This window comes from Engystomops pustulosus, chromosome 4, assembly GCF_040894005.1.
Source record: "Engystomops pustulosus chromosome 4, aEngPut4.maternal, whole genome shotgun sequence".
Taxonomy (NCBI): domain Eukaryota; kingdom Metazoa; phylum Chordata; class Amphibia; order Anura; family Leptodactylidae; genus Engystomops; species Engystomops pustulosus.
The window spans coordinates 47,942,566-47,964,801 of NC_092414.1; the positions used below are offsets into that span (position 1 = coordinate 47,942,566).

Consider the following 22,236-nt stretch of genomic DNA (forward strand, 5'->3'; position numbering starts at 1 on the left):
ATGACATAGAAGGTTAAAATACTGGAAACTCCCACTCCTCTCTACTTCTAGAAACTCCCAGAGCAGACAAATACTAAACACCCCAGAAGTACCAACAACCACAGTAAAGCACAAAATGCCACAGTACAGCATGCATCTTCATCTGTACAACCAAGTTCAGACTGGGGGGCCTAGGGCCCACCAGTGAAATTGATTCTGGGGGCCCACCTACTGCTACATGGAAATATTACTTGTACAGTCTTTGGGCGCATTCACACAATGGGGCACATTTACTTACCCAATCTTGTCACAATCCCGTTGTGCGTTGTCCGACGAAAATGAACTTTGCCGCGATTCACAAAGATTGTGCGCCCGATTTCCAGCATGTGTCGCTTCCCTGCTCAGGTCCGCCGAAGTTCACTTTCTTCTTCCAGGTGTATGTAAGTACATTGTCTTGCGACACAATTGTAAGTTTAAATCCCACGCTCAGTCCGCATCAGTCTGATCGTTCGACAGCCCACCCCTCGATTTCTGTCACATGAAAGTTGGCGCCAAAATCCGATTGCATACGACACTAAATAGCTTTCACAGCGGCGCAATTCCCTAAAATTTCTAAAAGCTGACTAAAGTTCCATCCACGGTACACTTAGTAACTAAGCCCCAATGTGTTTTAATTGAGTTAATGTACAACAGCAAATGTACAACGTATCACAAAACTTACAAACAGTATTAATGATGGTAAAAAAGCACATGTATCTTAGGTAGCATTTTCCTGTTTTGCTTGCAATGTTTTTGGGGCACATTTGTAAATTTTCGCCTAAATCTGTGACTTTTCCACTCACCTAGCAAAATTATCCGTGCAAGATAATCATTGTTATTTTAATTGTCATTTTCATTGTTGCGTCTGATATTACTTTAAAATCCAGATGTAGACCTATGAAAAAGTCACAATTTTGTCGCAAATTTTTTATAAAGTCACAAAACCCCACAAACTCAGTTGCCCGATATATTAACCTCTAAGGGGAAACCAAACTAGTCAAAAACCTGGCAAAACCAAGACACGCACAAATTTCCTGACTAAAGATAGATAACCCCCATAGTGTTAACGCAGCCTAAGACCACGTTCTAAAGATGCAATGTCCATTTTTCACTCCCTACCTTCAAAAATCTATAACTTTTTTATTTTTACACGTAAAGAGCTGTATGACGGCTTGTTTTCTGAGTAACAAATTGCACTTCATAGTGATGGTATTAAATATTCCATGCCATGTACTCGGAATCGGGAAAAAAATTCCAAATGCAGTGAAAATGGTGAAAAAACGCATTTGCGCCATTTTCTTGAGGCTTGGATATTACATCTTTCACCGAGCGCCCCAAATGACATGTATAATTTATTCTTTGGGTCGGTACGATTAAGGGGATACCAAATATGTATAGGTTTTATAATGTTTTCATACATTTACAAAAATTAAAACCTCCTGTACAAAAAGAATTTTTTTGATTTTGCCAACTTCTGGCGCTAATAACTTTTTTATACTTTGTGTACGGAGCTGTGGGTGGTGTCATTTTTTGAGAAATTTGATAATATTTTCAATTATATAATTTTTAGGACTGTACGACCTTTTGATCACTTTTTATAGATTTTTTAAATATTTTTCAAAATGGCAAAAAAGTGCCATTTTCGACTTTGGGCGCTATTTTCCGTTACGGGGTTAAACGCAGTGAAAAAACGTTATCATATTTTGCTAGATCGGCATTTTCGAACGCGTCGATACCTAATGTGTTTATGATTTTTACTGTTTATTTATATTTATGTCAGTTCTAGGGAAAGGGGGGTGATTTGAAATTTTAGGTTTTTTTATTATAATTTTTTTTTTTACTTTTTTTTATTTTTATTTTTACTATTTTTCAGACTCCCTAGGGTACTTTAACCATAGGTCGTCTGATCGATCCTATCATATACTGCCATACTACAGTATGGCAGTATATGGGGATTTTCCTCCTCATTCATTACAATGTGCTATCAGCACATTGTAATGAAGGGGTTAAAACGAAATAGCCTCGGGTCTTTGGAAGACCCGAGGCTACCATGGAGACGGATCGCCGCTCCCCGATGACGTCACGGGGAGCGGCGATCCCAGGTACGATGGCGGCACCCATGCCCCGCTATCTTTTTGAGGCTGCCGGCAGCTTTGCCGGCAGCCATCGCTGTGATAACACCCGCGATCGGTGCTAGCACCAATCGCGGGTGTTGCCGGTAAGCCTTTGCTGCAATATGCAGCAAAGACTTACTGGCTATGGAGAGGGCTCAGCCCGTGAGCCCTCTCCATGCAGCGCGACCCTACACGGCGGGCTACACGGTGAATACACGGCGGGCGGTCGCGAACTGGTTAAAATGGATTTCCAGAGCATCTAGAGAATCTCCTTAGTGAACACCAATGTTTAAAGGTAATGGAAAGTGGCAACAAAGGTTTTTCCATGTTGTGCTTGAAAAACATTTTAATATGCAACCCATTGGGGCACATTTACTAAGGGACCGCATTTCCGTCGGGTTTCCCGACTATTTCCATTTAACAGGGGGTTTTGGCGCACGCGATCGGATTTTGCTTTCATGCGACACAAATCGGGGGGCGTGGCCATCGGACAACCTGACTGATTCGGACTAAGCACGGGATTTAAAATTCAAATTGTGTCGCAAGACATGCACTCACATACACCAGGAAGAAGATGGTGAACTTTGGCAGACCTGAGCGGGGAAGCGACACATGCAGGATCTCGGGCACACAATCTTTGTGAATCGCGGCAGACTTCATCCTCATCGACAACGCACCTAGGGGATCGCGCAGGGAATGGGTAAGAAAATGTGCCCCATTGTGTAAATATAGACATAAGGCAGGACCTTTTATTAAACTAAATGTTTCTATTCACCAGCTCACCTTAATAAAGTGGCCCTCATCTCCTCAATTTGTGACCGTTCATATTGTGGCCCTGCCCCTCATCTCCTTCTCATATTGTGGCCCCTCATATCCTGCCTCTCATTGCCCCCTCATATAGTGGCCCTCAAGCCCTATAGTGTAACCTCTCTTGTGCCCCTCATATTGTTGCTCTCTCTTCACCCACTCATATTGTGGCCTCTCATCTCCCCCTCATATTGTGGTCCCTCGTCTCCCTCTCTTATTGTGGTCCCTCAAGCCCACAAAGTGTGTCCTCTTTTGTGCCCCTCATATTGTGGCCTCTCATCTCCCCTTCATACTGTGGCTTCCTCTCATTTCCTCCTCGTATTGTTGCCCCTCCCATCTCATCCGGGAACAGTAAGGACTTCTCAGCTGCACTTAACCGCCTCCTTCTCCAATGAGCTTCTATAAGTTATGTTACCTCAGTTATGGAAGTGCTCATTGACTGTCAGCATCGCTTTGAAGCCATTTTTAGTTATTTTTGTTAGTTTAGTCATTTTAGTTCAAATCCCAGTTATGATCGGTTATTTAAAATCAGGGCCATCCTAGACCATTTTAGTGCCAAGTTTGTGCAGTCATATACCTCCGCAAAACATGTGTCCATAGAAGAGTCCTGGTATAATTTAAAGGGAGACTTCAATTCTGCCAGTACCTGCCAAATAAGGGCATGAAGAGGAATAAGCTGATGCGATAGTAAATCAGGGTATGCATACAAGTTCAGGGTATATGAAGGGAAGGATGTCAGAATACAGCCCACAGAATGACCCATTTCCCCTTCCTCGTTATTACTGAAAAATTAGTTTGGGATTTGGTGCACCTACTACTGGACAAGGGAAACCAACTCTCTCTGGACAATTTTTATACCAGTTGCACTATTTAAGTGCCTTTTTCCAGAAATACTGAGGAATAGTAGGTTGTAACTTTGGTAAAAACTTTGAAGGTACAAGAGTCGGGCACTATGCATGGACTCTGCATTGTGTGTTAAGTACAACGACAAGAGAGATACCCTTGTATTAACACCCTTCCATGTGACCAGTCTGTAGATAATTGCCACATATGAGGTATTGCCGTACCTGGGAGAATCTACATAAAGATTTATGTCTCCAGTGGCATTAGCTAGGCACACAATATTTTAGAGTAAAATGTAACGTAACATTGAGAAAAAAAATGCTATTTTTTACTATGCACTATTCATTATCTTTGGGTCACCACCTGTGATATTAACCGGTTAAGGACCAGGCCCTTTCCCGTTTTTTCATTTCCATTTTTCACTCCCCACCTTCAAAAATCTATAACTTTTTTATTTTTACACGTAATTGTGACGGCTCGCTTTTTGCGTAATAAATTGCACTTCATAGTGATCACATTGAATATTCCATGCCATGTACTGGGAAGCGGGAAAAAAATTCCAAATTCAGTGAAAATGGTGAAAAAACGCATTTGTGTCGTATTCTTGTGGGCTTGGATATTACGGCTTTCACTTCACGCCACAAATGACGCATCTAATTTATTCTTTGGGTCAGTACGATTACAGGGATACCAAATTTGTATAGGTTTTATTATGTTTTCATACATTTACAAAAATTAAAACCTCATGAACAAAATTTTTTTTCTATTTTGCCGTCTTCTTGTGCTTATAACTTTTCCATGCTTCGTTGTATGGAGTTGAGGGTGGTGTCATCTTTTGCGACTTTTGATGATGTTTTCAATGATATTATTTTTAAGACTGTACGACCTTTTGATAACTTTTTATCGAATTTTTAATTTTTTTTTAAATGGCAAAAAAGTGCCAGTTTTGACTTTGGACGCGATTTTCCGTTACGGGGTTAAACGCAGTGAAAAACCGTTAATATATTTTGATAGATCAGGCATTTTCGGACGCAGCGATACCTAATGTGTTTATGATTTTTACTGTTTACCGTATATACTCGAGTATAAGCCGACCCGAGTATAAGCCGAGGCCCCTAATTTTACCACAAAAAACTGGGAAAACCTATTGACTCAAATATAAGCCAAGGGTGGGAAATGCATTGGTCACAGCCTCTCCAGTATGTAGCCAGCCAGCCCCTACCCCAGTGTATATAGCCAGCCAGCCCCTGCCCCAGTGTATATAGCCTGCTAGCCCCTTCCCCAGTGTATATAGCCTGCCAGCCCCTGCCCCAGTGTATATAGCCCCCCCTTCCCCGTCGTGCAGCACAACAATACCGGATGGATGGCACAGAAGATCTACGGGTGCTGCCAGAAAGGTGAGTTTTGATTTATTTATTTTTTTGACTCGAGTATAAGCCGAGTTTGGGTTTTTCAGCACATTTTTTGTGCTGAAAAACTAGGCTTATACTCGAGTATATAAGGTATTTATATTTATATCAGTTCTAGGGAAAGGGGGGTGATTTGAATTTTTAGGTTTTTTTATTATAATTTTTTTTTTTTACTTTTTTTTTTTTTTTTACTATTTTTCAGACTCCCTAGGGTACTTTAACCCTAGGTTGTCTGATTGATCCTACCATATACTGCCATACTACAGTATGGCAGTATATGGGGATTTTACTCCTCATACATTACAATATGCTGATAGCACATTGCAATGAATGGGTTAACCCGAAGTAGCTTCGGGTCTTCGTGAGACCCGAAGCTACCATGGCGACGGATTGCCGCTCCCCGATGACGTCCCATGCGCCGCCATCTGTTTGAAGCCGCTGGCAGTTTTGCCGGCGGCGATCAGCAAGAAAACACCCGGTAAGCAATATGCAGCAGAGACTTACCGGCTATGGAGAAGGCTCGGCCCGCGAGCCCTCTCCATGCATCGGAACGCGACCGCGAACCGGTTAAAATGCTCATGACACCCCTAGATGAATTAATTGAGGGGTGTAGTTTAAAAAGTAGGGTCAGTTCTCAGGGGTTACTACTGTACTGGTCTTCAAGGGATCCTACAAATGCTTCATGCTGCCAGAAAGAAAATAATGCAAAATGTCTGTGCTCCAAATGCCAGTTCTTCTAATCTAAGCCGTGTCGTGTGCCCAGCCTGCATATTATTGCCACACATTGCTGTATCCGGGATAACCCTCATAATGATTTTTGAGGTGTTTGTCTTTCGGTGGCATGAGAAAAAAATGCAATTACTCTACACCATTCCCTTTCTCTCATTCCTCCTGCACATCGCTGTACGGTGAAACAGCAGTTGACATCCACATGTAAGGTATTGCCGTAAACTTTTCTCAAGTATGCCATTTTGACTTTTGGAGCTCTATTTTCACTAGATTTGTTCTGGAGTGCCATAACGTGTTATGCCTCCGAGGTGCCAATACAATATAAACCCAGGAGAAGTGAAACCATTTTGGAAACTACACCCCTAAATGAATTTATCTTAGGTTGTACAGGGCATTTTAACCCCCAATATGCCAAAATGTAATACAAAGTAAATGTTGCATAGTAAACATTGCAGTTTTTTTCTCAAAAGTGCTATTTTAGTGCTAAATGTATTTTGCCCAAACTATGCCAATTTAGACAAACACCCAAAAAATCATTATGCAGGTTGTTTCGGGTGTGGCAATACCCCATATGTGTCAATAATCTACACACTGGGCAAACTGCAGGGTTAAGAGGGAAATTTGCAGCACAGACATTTTACATGCTCTTTTAGCATCATGAATGCCTTTAGGGACCAGAGAGTTCTCAGTACTAGATGCCGGGAGTGCGTCGGGAGGTAAGACCAATACAGTGGAAACCTGTGAGAACTGACCCTATTTTAGAAACAACACCCCTCCATGAATTAATCCAGGAGTGTAGTGAGAATTTTAACCCCACATGTGAACCCCAAAGATATTGCATATTGGATAGTGCATAGTAAATTCTATCTGTTATGGCATCTTGTGCCCAACTCATGCCACTGGAGACATACAGAAATATGTGGCAATAATCTAAAGGCTGGGCACATGGCAGGGCTCAGAAGGGATGGTGTGGCATGCAGAATTAAGTAAAAGCTGTGAAGAGTACATCAGGGTAAATCTTCCAGTAAATAAAAAAAATTACATATCCAGGGTGGTGTGATGTATCCTAAAACATTCTCTTATGCACAGTCCAAGTTTATCGGGGCATGTATCACACTGGTAATTTGATTTCCTCCTTATACCCCTTTTTATACCCTGCACCTTTTTTGATTTTTTCCATTGCTGTTCCCTGGCAGTTTGGGAATCTTCTCTTCTGGAAAGTGCTGCCCTGGTACAATACGTGTGGCCTCACATTTAGGAGGACTGGTCGCTCCTTCCTGGTCTCCAAACAGCAAATGTTTTAATTCCACCTCTTGAAACTCCAGGAAAGTTCCCCTCTTGCCTGCACATCGATGTAACACGTTCCAGGAAACCAATATATACTCATGGTGAAGTGCATCCCTATAGTGTTGTTTATTAAGACAGTCTACAAACTGTATAAACGTGTCTCTGCTCCCCTCCCACAGGAGCAGGACATTGTGAATGTATCTTCCCCAATATGTGATATACTGTGTGAATGGTGCCAGTTCATCTGAAAAAACAAAGTTAGATTCCCACCACCCATGGAATATGTTGGCATATATTGGTGCACATATGGTCCCCATGGTCACAGTAGTTGTGAGTCAAAAGGAAATGAAGAAGTGAAATAAAAAAATTGTTGTGTTTTCTGAATTGTACACCTTTTGTGTTCAAGTAGTATGTTACTGCTGTGAGTCCTAGATGGTGTTGTATATTACTATGCAAAGCCTCCACATCCAGGCTTGCAAGATAGGTATTACATGTGACAGCTATCCCTTGTAGTTTAGCGATGACATCTTCCGTGTCTCGGAGGTATGATGGCAGTGATGCGACAAAAAGGGTGTAACAGTTTGTCTATGTGCTGGATCTGACCATTAGAAAAGACGAACAAGGGGCCTTACAAACAGCGATTTTTAGGAAAGAAACTGCAACGAACAATCTACTTAGTTGGAAGAGCTGGCACCCCGCCCGTCCTGAAACAAAGGGGTTCTGGTAGGTCAGTACCTCCGGACAAGAAGAAATTGTTCAACGGACCTCGATTTTGAAAAGGAGTGTGGCGGACAACTGAGTTTCTGGGGAATAGACTGTTTGAAAACTGGAAGGAGAAGAGGGGATCTTGATCGTAAACTTCTACAATTGGAGGCAAAATGGATTTATCGCCTAGGAACTTAGGCGATATCCATATCCAGTAAAGTACAATAGGCAGGCAAACTATATAGACTTGCAATTAGAGGGTACACTGAGATGATATCACGATAATGATAGTGGCCCTACTCTATACAGTATGGAAACCTCTTAAGCCTAAGTCTTAAGATGCTTATGATGACTCCGTGGAACGATTAGAACATATTAATATATGCTTAGATCTTACAGTTGCCAAGTATCGTCTAAACAGACCCCATTATGTAAGACTTATGACTGATGTACATGGTCTCATCACTTAAAATGTCTAGTGATGAGTAATAGACCTGATAATGTTTTTTCACCACATGTTGTACTTACTGCACGTTAGTGGTAAATTTTAAAGTTTTAAGTTTTTTTTACAAAATAAATGAAAAAAATTTACCATTTTTAAAATTATCTTGTTTTCAGACAGATAGTTTTACCACCCAAATTAGATACTAACAAGCATTTCCCATACATCCGCTTTATGTTTACATATTTTTTTTAAATGTCTGGATATTTTATTTTGAAGTCATGCGGCTTACAAATTGAAAATCTGTTTTCCATATTTTCAAGGAGCTTTCAGTAAGAGAAGAATGGAGGACAGGAGTTCAGGAGGTCAGAGTAAGATGAAGATGGAAGACAGGAGGCCACAGTAAAATGAGGATGGAGGACAGGAAGCCACAGTAAGAGGAGCATGGAGGACAGGGGGCCACAGGAAGAAGAGGAAAGGAAGACAGGGTGTCACAGGAAAAAAGGAAGGAAGACAGGAAGAGGTGCATGGAGGCCATGGTAAGAGGGGGGGGGGGGAGGACAGGGAGCCACAGTAAGAGGAAATCAGTAAATGGACATCAATGGGCCACGGTAAGAGGGGAATGGAGGACAGGAGGCCACGCTAAGAGGAGGATGGAGGACAGGAGGCCACTGTCAGAACAGGATGGATGTCATGAGGCCATAGTATAAGGAGCATGGAGGACAGAGAGGGGCCAGATTGCTGGTGAGAGGAGACACAATGTGAGGAGGAGTGGGATACCAGATTGGCCAAAAGAAGGGGGCATTACACTATGCTTGTAGGTGGCTCTATGGTTGTGAATGGAAAACGTGCCTTTACCGGACCACCACACCCTTTAGCCCGATAAAAGTGGAGTGGTAGGCTGGCTGCACTGAGGCTCCCTATTATATATTTAATAGGGAGCCGTTCAGGAGCCAGAAGAGCAGTCTCTTCTAAGTGGGCGGGGCCTCAGGGTGGTGGCACACATGGCATTTTGAACCCGTTTTTAAGCAGTCCATTAAAAACGTATGCATGTGTACGCATGTGTTTTTTAACGGACGGCCTCAAAACGTGTTCAAAACGCCACGTGTGCCACCACACTCATGATCCAGCACACTAAGAAGAGCCAGACTTCCTATCACTTTGTTGCACCTGGTATGGATTGGTGTAGTTACACAGTGGAAGAAAACATGAAACATCCCTATAGATTGGTCATTTATTACCTAAAGTCATATATTGCAAACATAAATTTGCTCCCTTGAGGTGCGGCCATTATTTTTATTGAAAAGCCAGTCTGTTGTACACAAAAAGTATTTCTAAAATAATGTCAGTCCTCCATTTACTGTATGATAGATATTGTATGACACCTCCAAATAAAAATCAATACAAGGTATAATGGGCACTGGGCTGTAGTATCATAGCTAGGACCACATGATGGGGCGGGACTCATGACGTCATATAATGGCTTTGAAACGATCAGCTCTGTAGAACGCGGTGGGAGGCACTGTCGATGAGTTGTCATTCTAAAGGGGCGCGGTTCCGTCGAATCGGCTTCGGAGGTAGTCAAGCTCGCAATGAGGAGGAGGCGGAGTTCCACGGAAAGCGCGTGAACTGTTGAGGCGGGAATTGGTGGGTGTGTTCACTAGGCCACTTCAGGCGCCTGTATCACGCAGTAAAAATTCAGAGACTTGAACTTGTAAAAATGTGTGGCGCAGTACTGTTTGGCGCCTCCCAGGTCTACTACAGGACACCCAGCGTTCTCTGTTCTTTTACTGCGTGACTGCTGGCAGTGAGCTGTGTTCCGGGAGGCAGGACACACCTGTATACGTAACATGCAGCTGCCGTAATGTGGGGCTGGGTAGCCGCGTAGTAGGGAAGGTGGAAACACGCTGAACAAATTCATGGAGCAGACAGTTAAGATTGTAACGTGAACCAGTGTATACATAAAAATATACCCCAATAATATATAACGTGGCACTTTCATTTACAGTGCAAGTATATTTTGACAAGTCCTACTGTATAATATTAAAGGAAATCTGCCATCAGATATAGGCTGCAGTCACACTAGTGATGGGAATTCCGTCTCTTCTTAGTGAGCTGGCTCATTAGGCTCCGCTCACTAAGAAGAGCCGGCTCTTCTGGCTCCTAAACGTCTCCCTATTCGCTTGTTCAAGCCATCATTCATATAACACAGTGTAATACAGATGTATTACACTCTGTTATGTATCACACTGAGCATGCTGTGCAGCCAAATTCCCGGAAGATCATTGCACAGGCCCCGCGCACTGGCAGACCCCAGGGCTGCGATCGGAGCAGTGGAAATCCCCCCCCCCATAAGCGCCGCAGAGGGTTCCGATTCACTTGAAATGCCCCATACACCACGATGTGTAAGGGTTATGCCACACATGGCGTTTTTGGTCCATTTTCCCAATTATCTTAATAGATAAACAGGTTGTAAGCAGCCAAATGCATGGTACACTGCCAAAAACGGACCAAAAACGCCACGTCTGGCATCACCCTAAGGGGTTAACACCCGCGATCAGATTCCTCCAGATCCAAATTTGTATAGGTTTTATCATTTTTTCATACACTCACAAGAATTAAAACCTCCTGTACATTTTTTTTTTAATTTTGCCATCTTCTGGCGCCAATAACTATTTCATATTTTGGTGTACTGAGCTGTAGGTGGTCTAATTTTTGGCAACTTTTGATGATGATACCATTTTTAAGACTGTACAACCTTTTGATTACTTTTTATAACATTTTTTTATATTTTTCAAAATGGCAAAAAAAAGTGCCATTTTGGGCGCTATTTACAATGTTAAACGCAGTGAAAAAAGTTATATTATTTTGATAGATTAGGCATTTTTTAACTTGGCAATACCTAATGTTTTTATGATTTTTACTGTTCATTTATATCAGTTCTAGGGAAAGGGGGTGATTTGAATTTTTAGGTTTTTTTATAATTTTTGTAGCTTTTTTTTTATTTTTAATGTGTTTTTCAGACTCCCTAGGGTACTTTAACTGTAGGTTGTCTTATCAATCCTACCATATATTGCCATACTACAGTATGGCAGTATATTGAGATTTTCTTCCTCATTCATTACAATGTGCTAGTCGCACATTGTAATCAATGGTTTGAAACGAAACCGCCTCAGGTCTTTGTAAGACGTCACGGGGAGCAAAGATCTTCGCCCATGCACTGGCATATTTCCTTAAGCTGCCGGCGGTGATGGACGGGTTGACGGTGTTACCGATAAGTTTTTGCTGCAATATGCAGCAAAGAATTACCGGCTATGGAAAGGGCTTCTGGAAATTTTGACATGTTATTGGCCTGGGCAATTTTTTACAATTTTGACGTCTACAAATAAAACCCAAATTACAGAAAAAAAGAAGTATATTAACCCCGTAAGGAAGCAAGGTTTTTACAACTTTCACCGTGTGCTCCAAATAATACCTCTACCTTATTCTTTGGTTTGGTACGATCACGGTGACACCAAATGTATAGAAGTTTTATTGTGTTTTAGTACATTTTCAAAAATTAAACGAATGTGTACGAAGAAGAAAAAAAGTTTGCCATCTTCTGACGCTAATAACTTTTTCATACTTTGGTTTACGGAGCTGTGTTAGTTGTCATTTTTTGCAAAATGAGCTGATGTTTTAATTGCTACCATTTTGAGGTCTGAACGACATTTTGGTCACTTTTTATTCCATTTTTTTATGTGATGTAAAATGGTGTAAAAGTCGCGTTTTGGACATTTGGGCGCTATTTTCAGTTATGTGGTTCATCGCCGACAATAACTGCTTTTATATTTTGATAGATCGGGCATTTTGGGATGCGACGATACCTGATGTGTCTGATTTTTACTGTTTATTACATTTTATATCAATTTTAGGGAAGGGGGGGGGGTGAGTTGAACTTAGGTTTTTTGCTTTTTTGTTATTTTTGAAACTTTTTTTTTTTTACTACTTTTTAGACTTTTTTTACTACTTTTTAGGCCATTTAGACTAATGTATTGCAGTAAATGGCATTTTTGCACTGTATCCATTACAATGAGCCACTGGCTCATTGTAACGAATCTGCAGAAACCATTCAGCCTCGGGTCTGATGAGGACCCGTGGCTTTCATGGCAACCGATCACGGCCCCCCATTTGGGGGAGCGACGATCGAATCCAAGATGGCGCCGCCTTTCAAATGCCGCTGGGAGCTTTGCCGGCGGCATCGGAAGGGTTTATAGCCGCGATTGGTGCAAGCACCGACAGCGGTTATTAGCGGTAGGGTTTGCTGCAATATGCAACAAACACCCCCGTTCCCCATGTGTATGAACAGGGCTCAGCCCGTGAGCTCTCCTCATACAACCCCCGCACCTCTCCGCTGTAGAGCGCAGAGCGTTAAGAAGAACCATATATATGCTCTGAAAGCAGATACTTGCCCCATTTTTTAAATAGCATTACACAGTTTATAGACATAGGTGCCTTCATGCAATTTTGATTAATTTGTATAAAATTTTATTAAAAAATACATAACATTTGACTTTGATGGCAAAAAATGTGCTCCAAACAGAAAAGATTTACCTGAACATATCCTAAATGTAAATTATGAACATGTGTAGAGTTCACAGATACCTCATAGTCATTTGTTCACATAATGAAATCTTCATAATATCACTAAAACTGAGCTAACTAAATATCTGCTTTTCAGCTAAAAATATTAATACTGTCACAACCTGAAAAATATAGCAAAAAAAATTATTAAAAAGTAAAACCTATATATTTTTTGAAAATATATTTCAAAATAAAATCACAAAGTGAGTAGATTTATATACAATATGAACAAGAATTTACACTCCCAAGAATGCTAAAACAAAAATCATATTTAAAATACCATATTTGGTTGCAATCCACAAATGTGTTTAAAAATATATTATACACAAAGCTCCTATTCTGTCAAAATCAAATTTTGAAAAAAAAAAAAATAACCTCTAAATTCATATATACCAGTGGTCCTCAACCTCTGGACCTTGAAACACCCGGTTCTGGGTTTCGGCCAAAAGATCTTAAAGTAAAAAACTCCATTCTCACCTCTTATGTTCCTTTTCCGGCAGACTGCAAGAGGCATTTCTATGTGCACTGCCAGTGTGTACATAGTATGATTCACGTAAAAGTGCCTCTTGCAGTCTGCCGGGAACCCACGGGGGAAGAAGAGCGTCAGAGGGGAGAATGGAGGTTTTTTTAATTTTAAGGGGGCATTGCAGGGGACAGCGCCAAGGGAGCAGGGCTAGGGACATTACTATACGGGGCTAAAAAAAAAGAGGGCTATAGTAACGGGAGGGTTTTTTTTTTTTAAATAAAAGAGAGCACTTTAAAGGAGGGGGCTACAGAAAAGGGAGATTTTTAGATTGGGGCTGCAAGAAATGACACGTTATATGGGTTGGGATTAAATATGGGGTATTTGTTGGGCACACTAATTTTTTTTTTTTACAGGAATCATGTTTCTGGTCCCTGGAAAACATTTTTTGGGTGCAGCCAGTCCCCAAATACAAAAAGGTTGGGGACCACTGATATATACTACCTTCATGCGACTTTGCAGCAAACAATAATGAAATGCAAAAATTACATGAAAATTCCAAATTTGTACAAATCCAGAATACTTATATAAAGAAAATATACTTTCCTACAGAACAGTAACAAGATCATACATAACCCACATGTATATATTTACCAAAATATGCAGCAAAGGGAAACGTTAAAACCACTGGGGGTGCCAGACAAATTTTGCAGAAAATTGCACTGACTTTGACACAGATACATATTATTGTATGCTCTCTTACACAACAGTAACCCAAATAAATAAAAAAATATATCCATAAACCAAGCTAATGACATAACAAAAGTCACTTTTGGATGTGTGCTTATGTATTACCCGCACAATAATGGAAACCTCTGTGGTTCATAAGAATTTGAGTAGGAACGCCATAACATTATCTGTGAGGTGGAAGCGAAACCAAAACTTTAATAGCCTACAGAAGCGCCCCAATGAGAAGACTAAAATCCACTAAGTTCTATAGGACAAAACTGGCAGTTGCATGGCGCTCCTTCCCTTTCGAGCCTCGCTGTGTGCGAGTAACATCCACATGTAGTCTTCGTACAAGGGTGAAATTGCATAAAAAAATTTAAGATGTGTTTTCTGCTATCTTTTGGGAATTCGTACATTTTAGGACTAAATAAATGTATAAGACGATTCTAAGTTTCACCTCAATTTTGTTTTTATTGATATGCAGTGCTTTGTACAGGAGCACAAAGGGGGCTAAGATTTGAGGAGTGCGTAACACAGACAAGTCACATGTTGTTTTTATTAAATGCATCCAAGCCAAAGCCTAACCCCTGTGACTAACCCAGGATTTTGTCAGGGTGCAAGGTAAGTTAAAACACACAATTATATTGTAATACAAATGCTTCTAAAAGGCAGAGAAGCATTTTTGCACTGCAGGTGTGATGGTCTTCTGCAACCTGTCTTTAGTGAAAAATGAGGTCCCTGGTGACGGGTTACCTTTAAAGGATTTGATTTGATGCATTATGAAGCAAACATATACGGTATTTTTGGACTGTAAGACGCTTCTTACTATAAGACGCACCCCAGATTTAGGCTTCCAAAGAAAGGAAAAATATATTTTACACCAATTAAAATATCCCTGTTGATGGCACTAAAGCACAGAACACACAGCTCTGCATCATCCATACAGTTAGACGTACAGCTCTGCATCATCCATACAGTAACACACAGCCCTGTTTCATCCACACATTTACACACACAACTCTGCATCATCCACACAGTTACACACGCATCCCTGCATCATCCACACAGTTACACACGCAGCCCTGCATCATCCATACAGTTACACACGCAGCCCTGCATCATCCATACAGTTACCCAAGCAGCCCTGCATCATCAATACAGTTACACACACAGCTCTGCTTCATCCATATAGTTACACACACAGCCCTGCATCATCCATAGTTACAAGCAGCTCTGCTTTATCCATATAGTTACACACACAGCTCAGCTATACACACAGAACCCTGTGCTGTTTTTTCAGCAAAACCACTCCACTCAGGGATTAACCAAGATATGATCCTGCATCAGTGTAGCTACAGCATTCTCAAGTTATGTTTGGTTTACAATTTATGAAATAAAATGGTACGTTTCCTTTAAGGCTTATTCACATTTTATGTTAGGATTAAAGTGCAGATTCCATGGCAAATGTTTTATAGAATCCGCGCATTTTACAGCATTTACAAAAACAATACAAGACATTGGGTGCTGGGTACTGATCGCATGTGTTTTCCTGAAAATGCATATGTAATTGGGCCAAGGCCCACCCCCGGGAACTAGCATTGTGCAAAGGGGCGGCCTGAGCTTGTTCGCATATTCGTTTCCAGTTAAATATATGTGATTGGTTACTGATTGTATGCATTTCACTGGAAACCCATATGCAATTGGGTCGAGACCTGCCCTGTTTGACCGCACCCAGAGCGCTCGGGCCGGACATTCAGGAAAGCTTACGATGAAATAGGCCGGAGGGTGATGTCAGACATAGCGCTTTGATTTAGAAACAGAATTAAAGCACACGGGGACATGACATGGGCTGATCACCCTCATTTTTATGGAAAAGCATGCGATCAGCAACTAGCACCCGACTAGGCCATCTCCACACCATGGAGGGGCATGGCAGCTTGCAGAGTCGGCGGACCTGGCCCGGTGGCCACGCCACCCACTGGATACAGCCTCTTGGAGTTTGGGGGGGGAAGGGGGTGCTCTCCTTTCCTATGATAAATCTCCCCCATAGAAAGTAAGCAGAGCTGTGTGACCATGGTCAGATTTCTATCCACTGGAAAAAACAATAAGGGTGGTGTCACATGTGGTGTTTTGAACCCGCTTTTAGTCATTCGTTTTCAGTCTGTTAAAAAAACCTTGTGTTTAAAAAAAAAACACGTTTTGTAAAGGAAAGAAAACGCATGACTAAAAACGGGTTCAAAACGCCACGTGTGACACCACCCTAGGGGTGCAGTCACATTTACCGCTAGCGCTGCGCTTGCAAATGCAGCCCTAATATATGGGGGCAGACCTAGGCCCGATCGCAAATGCATTTCTATGGAAACGCAAGTGATCAGTAACCAGAACCTGGTGTCTTGCCGCTGTAGTTACTGATCACATGTGTTTCAATAGAAACGCGTATGCAATCTGGCAGAGGCTGATAGCGGTACACTTGAACGCACCCTGAAGCTTTCTATAGAAAGACAGCAAACGGAGATCTAGAAAACCGTGATGGATTGATACAGAAAGTGTATGGGAAATTTGTATAACTTTTAATTATTCACTCCTAGTATCGCCCGCTAGAGCTGCAGACAGCTGCTGATGTAACCTGGAAGTTTGCGGGTCTTGCACAGGTGTATTCCTTCTATGTCGTGGACGAAGGCGCTTCTGGGTTTCCTTGCGCAGCCACTGTTACAGACAGCCGGGTGACATTAGCGCTAGTGGGTCAGTTCTATGGGGGCGCACATAATTTATGAGCGGCCAAAGCCAGAAGGCGATTCGGTAACGTAGGCTGGCTCATTTACATATTTTATAAAGTTAGATTCTTGGGATGTCTAACCTTCTGAAGAATAAGAAAACAGGGCCCAGACCCCCCTCAGGTAACACGCATGTCCCTGAGGACAGTTAACCATCAGTATATCTTATGGAAGATATCAGTCCTCCATGAGAATGACAGAATTGTCCATCACTCAACAAAAGAGGTGATAGATTCATATTGATGAGCTCAAGAAGCTTCGAATGACTAGTGAATATGTTGTATAGTAATGCAAACAGGTTATGGCCCTCAAAACTAATATCAGCTTTAGCGTGAGGCGACTATTTGTTATTAATACAACTCTTCTATGACGGTCTTGTCTATCTGCTCTGTGGGCCATGTGCAGATAATTAGCAGTACTATGTGTGCACAGATATGACTTCCATAGATTTCCCCGCTCCTGTCTATCGTCCCCTTCACACATAATACATCTTATTCTCGATCCAAATAAAAAGTACGTCACTAGTATTCCTGAGAGTGTAACGTGATGGGAGGAGGATCTGAGCTTACTTCTAGAAGGACGAGGCACAGGGGGTCACAAGTAGTGAATTAACTGTCCCCGGTTACATTTAGGTACATTAGTTTAGTGTAATCGATGGGAAGGAGAGGATGCCATCAGGCTGCAAGTAATACGGGTTACACCCCCTCGTTAGCTGGAGACTGACATAGGATTGAGTGCAAAGTAAAGCCTAACAGCACCCACCCCCTTTCCCAGCAGAGCAGCCTGCAACCATTCATATCAGCATTCACACGCACACAGAAATATGGATATGTGTACATTTTTACAGCGGATCAAGGAAGTCTGCAGCCAAGAACCAAGATCCGGGAACGAGAGATCTGCGTGAGCAGCCATTTCACTTGGAAGCTGCGGATTATGTAGTGGCATACATAGGAGTTACTTTGTATCCAGTCCTGAGTGCTTGTGGAGCTTCACTGGGTGCGATGAACCGCTGGACTTTCTCTCTAAGGCTCATGGTCTTCCCTGTTTTTTCCGAGGGATCCTCCCCTATTTTAACCTGAGCTTCTCTCTACGGCGAGGACACCACCGACCCAAAAAGGTAAACCCAGGAGTGAGCCCTGTAAGTGGGTGTCCATGGTGGGTGATCCCCGTGTGATGGAATGGTGGGAGCTGTGGCAGGTCTGGGAGCTGGTTACATTATGCTGAATTTGTACTGAGCCCTGTAGAGGAGGGGGACGTGCAGTAGCAGCATTAGGCATTGCGCATGTTGGGCAGTCATGTTTAGAGAGTAAGAGGGAGGGGAGACCTGGGAAGAGCAACTTTTGCTAAACCTTCCATCGCTTGTTTACCTATAAAAACTCTTTATTAATGACTGCGGCACTTGTCATAGAGGGATCCTGCTTAGTCATCCTTACGCCTGGCAATGCCCGGGGACAGTTCTCCTGGTTGGCAGGCGCTGAGGTCACATAGTGGCTCCATGTTGATGTGATCACTGCTAGATGGTGCAGCTACTTTTCCTCAATGTGCATCTGCTGCAGTTCTAGGTGATGCGTTTTATATTGCACCCGTGCATCACGCAGCAGGCATAACACGATGCTACATGACGAGGGCAAGGTGCATGATGTATACAATATCAGGAGCTGGGAATATATTGCTGGCCTCATGCTGCACGTTGAAGAAGACGACTGTAGGGGGCGTGGCTGTTGTTTACCTTCTGAAAACTCACTGTTCCCATCGGGCTGCTCTGGGGGCGTCTTCTAGATGCTAATCATCACTATTAGCTTCAGTATTATCAGCTGCCCAGCCACATAATGGACCTGCTGTCACATCAACCTGTATTCTCCATTCTCAATGCAGCTCCCATGCTTTCGTGGTCTTGATACAGATAGGTAGTGCTGTCATTTTTGTAACTCAAGCTCTGATTTTTGTATGTAGATATCAAGGACTACATGTTAGAGGGTTTATGTATACATAAAAGGTTTGTGTTTTATATATATATATATATATATATATATATATTACTATATGAACAGGTCCCATGTACCTGCTATGAAACCAGCGCCTTCAGCACCATCCCAGAGATCATTGATCAGAAGTTTTAATGGAAAATTCAGTTTCCTGGAAATACAGCTTAAAGAAGACCTTATGGTTTGATTTGGGACACTAAACTAACTGCAGGTCTGTATGGTCCCAAATTGTCCTGTTTGAATGATGTAGGTGGTTGAAAATGTAAAAAACAAAAAACACTTGGCTTCACTTTTACTCAGCTTCACTTGCAGAACATGCAGGCACCGAGGGAACAAGACGAGTGGAAGTGTTTTTTTTTTTCCCCATGTGCCCACATAAAAATTCTCTTAGGGCGATTTAGGACTGTAAACCACCAGCCCTTAAGGGTGAAGACACACATGGCGTTTTTGGGCCGTTTTTACTAAGTGCGTTTTCAGATTGTTAAAAACGCATGCGTTAAAAAACGCATCAGTTTTCTAAAAACGCATCCGTTTTTTAAAAACGCATCCGTTTTTTGAAAACGCATCCGTTTTTTGAAAACGCATGCGTTTTTGTCCGTTTTCATTGCGCAATTTCGGGAAAAATTGACAAAAACGCATGCGTTTTCAAAAAACGGATGCGTTTTTAAAAAACGGATGCGTTTTTTAACGCATGCGTTTTTAACAATCTGAAAACGCACTTAGTAAAAATGGCCATGTGTGTCTTCACCCTCAGGGTCTGTGGGTGGTTTCATGTCCCAAATTGCCCTGACAGGTTCCCTTTAATTAGTGTATTCCTCTGTTCTTCAAGAGGTATTCCCATTTCAGCAAATAAATGTTATTTGTATAATGTAAAAGTTACAAAGTTTTCCAATATACTTTCTGTATCAATTCCTCAAGTTTCCTAGATCTCTGCTTGCTGTCAATCTATAGAAAGCTTCATTGTTTATTTCCAGTGAACAGAAATCTGACCATGGTCACACAAGTGCGCGGCTTGTTATATCATACAGCTCTGATTACTCTCAAGCTGTGCACCTGCGTGCCCATGGTCAGATGGTCTGTTTGTTATTAAACTTTAATATTTAGTATTTCTAATGGAGTGAATGGTTAGTGAATCTGAGCAAGGATGTGACTGACATCATTGCCTAAATCATAGTGCATAAAGATAACAATATGTTCCTGTTAGGAACCCCTCTTCTACTTTAATTTTTGTAAATGTATAAAAACATTATAAAACCTATACAAATTTGGTATCCCCGTGATCGTACCAACCCAAAGTAGACTTGTCATTTGGGATGCACAGTGAAAGCTATAAAATCCAAGCCCACAAGAAAACACTTTTTTTTAACCATTTTCACTTCATGTTACCCCGCTTAAGGGTACGCAATGTCAATTAGCTATTGTTTTTCTTAGAAATCCCAAAAACACATGGTTTCCGGGAGGCATAGAAGGAAAGAGTTGTCCACACAACCTTGAACAACTGACAGTCCCTTTTCACTCACCTAAGGCCTTCCACACTTGCGAGTGTGATCCGCTGAACTCGCATTACACTCGCAGCAAGTGCTACCTGGATCGCCCGACCCGAAGGCAGCAAACCGTAAGTGAACTGACATGCTGAGTTCAGTTCCAGTTTGCAGTGTTCCAGCCTGGTCCGTAATGGGATTATATTGGGCCAGTAATCAGCCTAGGTAGTGGCTGAGACATGTACATAGGAATTTGTTGTAGTATCCGAGAAACAGAATTTGTGGATCTAGATAAAAGAAAAATCAAGATTAAATTTATATATTTATTTAAGGGCACAATAGAGAATAAAATGCGTACAATAGAATATATGTAGACAGTACAACAAGTACAATTAATCAAAGTAAATTACTGCATGCTGCACCAATGAGGAAGGGATGACCAAGACTTCCTGCCGTTCGTGTGGTTGTGTTGTTGTAGTAATTACTAAAGGAAAATAATGCGCTAAAGAGCTAATTTTCTTTTAAGGGTTGCGTCTCTACCCCCAGGGAGATGAGTGGGCATAGGTCATAGTACTATGGTTTTGGTGCCATCAGACCTGTCTGGACCTTCAGTTTTGTTTTGAGATCAAACATGACCTGCTTACCTGCCTTTGATTGAGAGTTCTGTGTATCTCCTCATCCAAGGCCTACAGAATAGACTGAGACCCAGTTTCAACTGGCTACACCGATCCCAGAAATGTGTCTGAATGGGGTGGCCCATAATTCCATAACTGGCATATAAAGTTATTTGCTGAATACCCTTCTGAAGTTTTGGAGTTTTTCTGGTGCCATAAAGTCTATAGCATGGTCTTAGATTAGCCTTTGAAGCTTGCCTTCCCATGGAGATAATTGGCCTATGCAGCTTTTATTTAAAATACGGCTGGGAGCAAGAGATTGTTCTATTCTACGTAATGCACTGATGAACATATACCTATCGTGGCGCTGTTGTTGAGTATTCCAATATGCATCACACAAGGAAAATGTTATATACCTGTATTCCCACAGGTTATATGTTATATACCCACCTGTGTTCGATAGGTACCTCTAGACCAGGGGTACACAACCATCATTTATAGAAGTGCTCGTGGACATCCGAAGCGGGAAGGACTTTCCTGGGTCTGGTAACTGCTGTGTTGCTCTGGGTCCTGATGCTGGGAGTGCAGGGCAGGGAAACAGGAGAAGACAGTGAATCATTGAGTACTTGCTAGCTATGTTATTCCTTCTGGGTACCGCCGCTCTGTTCTGCATCGATTGAGGTGTATGAAGAAGAATATTAACTTTTTTTTTTGTGTCTTGTGTCTAGCTTTATATCATGTTGTCTCTGGTGGTCCCTACTACATTTTATCTCATCGGCATTATTTTTTTTTGTGTTCTCAGGGATGGTGGTCTGTCCATTATTATTTTAACTAATCTGGGAATCTTCATTATAATATTATTTTTTTGCCTAATCTGGGGTCTTCATTATTATTTTCTTCTCAGTGGTCTCTATTATTATGGCTTAGTCTGGGGTGTGAGTTTACACATTGAGAATGAATATACATTTTTAGGTCTGGGGTCAACAGTATTATTACATGCATGATCTTGGGGGTTGAGAGTCTATATTAATAATTGGAGGCAGGCAAACGGGGGGGGGGGGGGGACACCTCCGTTTTTCCTCCCTTTCAGTGAGACTGCTAACGGGAGAGTAGGTTCTGTCAGTTAACCAGCTGCCAGCCGGTGATTGGAGCGCCAAAGGAGGGGGCGAAGCCACACAGGAGGCGCGGTATTTGGCACCAAATTCATAGTTAA

At 41.9% G+C, this 22,236-nt stretch overlaps 1 protein-coding gene across 4 annotated transcripts in view; it reads left to right on the plus strand.

Annotated features, from left to right (window-relative positions):
* Positions 1–17,493: 17,493 nt before the first annotated feature.
* Positions 17,494–22,236, plus strand: part of JADE2 (jade family PHD finger 2) — a 203,656-nt gene continuing 198,913 nt past the window's right edge. For 2 of the 4 annotated variants that reach the window (XM_072145848.1, XM_072145851.1), the window contains exon 1: positions 17,494–18,060. The gene's annotated coding sequence lies outside the window, so the exon portion shown is untranslated. Of the gene's footprint in view, positions 18,061–18,773; positions 18,851–22,236 lie in introns of those variants that run through there. The other 2 variants (XM_072145850.1, XM_072145849.1) reach the window with 2 other exon arrangements.